General features: G+C 53.4%; 1 non-coding gene across 1 annotated transcript in view; it reads right to left on the bottom strand.

Annotated features, from left to right (window-relative positions):
• The window catches only part of LOC124563855, a 1,910-nt gene extending 517 nt beyond the window's left edge, over positions 1–1,393 (bottom strand). The window contains exon 1 of the ribosomal RNA XR_006970383.1: positions 1–1,393. This exon is cut by the window's left edge and continues 517 nt beyond it. This is a non-coding gene — a ribosomal RNA (small subunit ribosomal RNA).
• Positions 1,394–5,000: the final 3,607 nt, after the last annotated feature.

The raw sequence follows: 5,000 nt of genomic DNA, 5'->3' as shown, positions 1-5,000 counted from the left end.
CACCAACTAAGAACGGCCATGCACCACCACCCACCGAATCAAGAAAGAGCTATCAATCTGTCAATCCTTCCGGTGTCCGGGCCTGGTGAGGTTTCCCGTGTTGAGTCAAATTAAGCCGCAGGCTCCACTCCTGGTGGTGCCCTTCCGTCAATTCCTTTAAGTTTCAGCTTTGCAACCATACTTCCCCCGGAACCCAAAAGCTTTGGTTTCCCGGAGGCTGCCCGCCGAGTCATCGGAGGAACTGCGGCGGATCGCTGGCTGGCATCGTTTATGGTTAGAACTAGGGCGGTATCTGATCGCCTTCGAACCTCTAACTTTCGTTCTTGATTAATGAAAACATACTTGGCAAATGCTTTCGCTTCTGTTCGTCTTGCGACGATCCAAGAATTTCACCTCTAACGTCGCAATACGAATGCCCCCGCCTGTCCCTATTAATCATTACCTCGGGTTCCGAAAACCAACAAAATAGAACCGAGGTCCTATTCCATTATTCCATGCACACAGTATTCAGGCGGGCTTGCCTGCTTTAAGCACTCTAATTTGTTCAAAGTAAACGTGCCGGCCCACCGAGACACTCACTCAAGAGCACCCTGGTAGGATTGCAACGGGGTCCGCCTCGGGACGCACGAGCACGCACGAGGCGCGTCGCACGCCTTCAGCTCGCCCCACCGGCAGGACGTCCCACGATACATGCCAGTTAAACACCGACGGGCGGTGAACCAACAGCGTGGGACACAAATCCAACTACGAGCTTTTTAACCGCAACAACTTTAATATACGCTATTGGAGCTGGAATTACCGCGGCTGCTGGCACCAGACTTGCCCTCCAATAGATACTCGTTAAAGGATTTAAAGTGTACTCATTCCGATTACGGGGCCTCGGATGAGTCCCGTATCGTTATTTTTCGTCACTACCTCCCCGTGCCGGGAGTGGGTAATTTGCGCGCCTGCTGCCTTCCTTGGATGTGGTAGCCGTTTCTCAGGCTCCCTCTCCGGAATCGAACCCTGATTCCCCGTTACCCGTTACAACCATGGTAGGCGCAGAACCTACCATCGACAGTTGATAAGGCAGACATTTGAAAGATGCGTCGCCGGTACGAGGACCGTGCGATCAGCCCAAAGTTATTCAGAGTCACCAAGGCAAACGGACCGGACGAGCCGACCGATTGGTTTTGATCTAATAAAAGCGTCCCTTCCATCTCTGGTCGGGACTCTGTTTGCATGTATTAGCTCTAGAATTACCACAGTTATCCAAGTAACGTGGGTACGATCTAAGGAACCATAACTGATTTAATGAGCCATTCGCGGTTTCACCTTAATGCGGCTTGTACTGAGACATGCATGGCTTAATCTTTGAGACAAGCATATGACTACTGGCAGGATCAACCAGGGAGCTGCGTCAACTAGAGCTGAGCAGCCGGCCGCCCGGGAGTGTGTCCCGGGGGCCCGCGCGAACACGCAAGCGTCCGCTCAATTATTCTGCAAACAGGAGGAGGCTGAGCTCCCCTGCACAATACACCTCGAAACCCTCTCAGGTCCCGGCGGCGCGCAGCGCCGTCCTAAGTACTTGGTCGGGTTCGAGAGAGGCGCAATCGCCCGGAGTTTGGCGAGTAGACGCTTTAGGTGCGACCACCCGTGCTCCCAACTGAGCTTGCCGCTGCCGACAGAGGCCCGGGAGCGTGCTGTCGTGGCATTGCCGGCGGGAGACAACACGCGCCACCTACGGTGGCCGGCAGCTCCAACGCCAGCGCCACAGAAGGACAAAAGCCCCACTTGGGTGCCGAAGCGAACTCTCCCAGCACAGCGCACGCGCCAACACGTCCGCACAGCTGCGATACAATCCACCTGCGAGAACCGCAGAGGCGACCGAGCAGCAGACGGCGTCGCGGCGCCGAGCGCCGGGCGGCGGCGCATCCTCAGCGCACACAGTCCTCAATCGGACCAGCACACTGCAGATGTCCACCGCGCTTCGCACCGGGCCCGCGAGGACCTACTTTGGCCGCACGGCGCCGCGTGCAGGGTGCGCCGGCGCGCAGCTGCGCCGCCTGCCGCCTCCGTCGGCCGGCGCGCCTGCCACTGGCCGCCCCCACCAGCCGGCTGTAGCGCGTGCGCCCACGCACCGCGCGGCCAGCACGCCGGAAGGCCCCCCCTCACCGGCCGGGGACGGTCCCACCCAGCCACCGCCGCGTATCGCTTCACACCCACATGCCATTCACGTTCGTGGGCATGGTGGGTATCGCTGAAACAACCGGTTGGTAGCTCAACCGATCGTCGCCATCACTGATTCACCTCTAGCGAGAACAACCGCACCACAACGGTTTACCAGTTCTTCATTTGCGTAACGTCACCAGCAAACGTAGACGTCCATCGCCATTTGCAAATTCAACGATTGTTGCATGCCTGTGTCAGGTGTCACGACACACTATGTCTGCCCACATACACGCAACAACATGTGCACGCTTCGCGAACACGTGGAAGGTGGCCCCCGTACGTATGCGATGTCCATTGCGCGAACGACTGTCAACCGGCCTCTGTCGCATGTCGCAGATGTGGAACGCAGTGCACCATGCTATCACGGTGTGTGAGAAGAGACGACTACGTCTGACAACACGCGCCACTACATCAACAGACGGCTCATGCTGATCGCCATCCACGGCATACCATACTGCAATCCAGCTCTTATAGGGAGACGACACGTAGCTGAGTGCACAATATTTGGACCGTATGGTTCGCCGTTGTTGGCGCAGTCGTGGTACGGTCACACATGTACCACGATGTATCATTCAGTACATGAGGACCAATGTGCGGTACAGTGTGTGATTTGGACGTACAACATCAGCGGACAGTTGCCACAAGCCGTACCACAACGTAGGCTGTGCTTCGCCATGCGAATGCCAATGAACAACTGCGAAGGGCATTGAGCATGTACGTCCTGCCGCCATCCGCATTACAGTGTATAGCTGCAAGGTGTTTAACATGAAGCGATACTCTGGGGACCGGGCAGTGCGAGTAGCAAACTATATTGCGGGGGTTGCAGTTAGGCAACACTACACTAATTTAACGCGTCGTATGACAATTACAGAGCAGGTTAAGGCCCAACGTGTGTTGGGTTAAGGCCCAACGTGTGTTGGGTTAAGGCCCAACGTGTGTTGGGTTAAGGCCCAACGTGTGTTGGGTTAAGGCCCAACGTGTGTTGGGTTAAGGCCCAACGTGTGTTGGGTTAAGGCCCAACGTGTGTTGGGTTAAGGCCCAACGTGTGTTGGGTTAAGGCCCAACGTGTGTTGGGTTAAGGCCCAACGTGTGTTGGGTTAAGGCCCAACGTGTGTTGGGTTAAGGCCCAACGTGTGTTGGGTTAAGGCCCAACGTGTGTTGGGTTAAGGCCCAACGTGTGTTGGGTTAAGGCCCAACGTGTGTTGGGTTAAGGCCCAACGTGTGTTGGGTTAAGGCCCAACGTGTGTTGGGTTAAGGCCCAACGTGTGTTGGGTTAAGGCCCAACGTGTGTTGGGTTAAGGCCCAACGTGTGTTGGGTTAAGGCCCAACGTGTGTTGGGTTAAGGCCCAACGTGTGTTGGGTTAAGGCCCAACGTGTGTTGGGTTAAGGCCCAACGTGTGTTGGGTTAAGGCCCAACGTGTGTTGGGTTAAGGCCCAACGTGTGTTGGGTTAAGGCGCAACATAGGTTAGGTTAAGGCGCAACATAGGTTAGGTTAAGGCGCAACATAGGTTAGGTTAAGGCGCAACATAGGTTAGGTTAAGGCGCAACATAGGTTAGGTTAAGGCGCAACATAGGTTAGGTTAAGGCGCAACATAGGTTAGGTTACGGCGCAACATAGGTTAGGTTAAGGCGCAACATAGGTTAGGTTAAGGCGCAACATAGGTTAGGTTACGGCGCAACATAGGTTAGGTTAAGGCGCAACATAGGTTAGGTTAAGGCGCAACATAGGTTAGGTTAAGGCGCAACATAGGTTAGGTTAAGGCGCAACATAGGTTAGGTTAAGGCGCAACATAGGTTAGGTTACGGCGCAACATAGGTTAGGTTACGGCGCAACATAGGTTAGGTTAAGGCGCAACATAGGTTAGGTTACGGCGCAACATAGGTTAGGTTAAGGCGCAACATAGGTTAGGTTAAGGCGCAACATAGGTTAGGTTAAGGCGCAACATAGGTTAGGTTACGGCGCAACATAGGTTAGGTTACGGCGCAACATAGGTTAGGTTAAGGCGCAACATAGGTTAGGTTAAGGCGCAACATAGGTTAGGTTAAGGCGCAACATAGGTTAGGTTAAGGCGCAACATAGGTTAGGTTAAGGCGCAACATAGGTTAGGTTAAGGCGCAACATAGGTTAGGTTAAGGCGCAACATGGGTTAGGTTAAGGCGCAACATGGGTTAGGTTAAGGCGCAACATGGGTTAGGTTAAGGCGCAACATGGGTTAGGTTAAGGCGCAACATGGGTTAGGTTAAGGCGCAACATGGGTTAGGTTAAGGCGCAACATGGGTTAGGTTAAGGCGCAACATGGGTTAGGTTAAGGCGCAACATGGGTTAGGTTAAGGCGCAACATGGGTTAGGTTAAGGCGCAACATGGGTTAGGTTAAGGCGCAACATGGGTTAGGTTAAGGTGCAACATGGGTTAGGTTAAGGCGCAACATGGGTTAGGTTAAGGCGCAACATGGGTTAGGTTAAGGCGCAACATGGGTTAGGTTAAGGCGCAACATGGGTTAGGTTAAGGTACAATATGGGTTAGGTTAAGGTACAATATGGGTTAGGTTAAGGTACAATATGGGTTAGGTTAAGGTACAATATGGGTTAGGTTAAGGTACAATATGGGTTAGGTTAAGGTACAATATGGGTTAGGTTAAGGTACAATATGGGTTAGGTTAAGGTACAATATGGGTTAGGTTAAGGTACAATACGGGTTAGGTTAAGGTACAATACGGGTTAGGTTAAGGTACAATACGGGTTAGGTTAAGGTACAATACGGGTTAGGTTAAGGTACAATACGGGTTA

The sequence above is a fragment of the Schistocerca americana genome, unplaced genomic scaffold (genome assembly GCF_021461395.2).
Source record: "Schistocerca americana isolate TAMUIC-IGC-003095 unplaced genomic scaffold, iqSchAmer2.1 HiC_scaffold_1240, whole genome shotgun sequence".
Classification (NCBI taxonomy): Eukaryota; Metazoa; Arthropoda; class Insecta; order Orthoptera; family Acrididae; genus Schistocerca; species Schistocerca americana.
The sequence above is the reverse complement of the archived record's forward strand: the minus strand, read 5'-3'. Positions and strand labels throughout refer to the sequence as shown.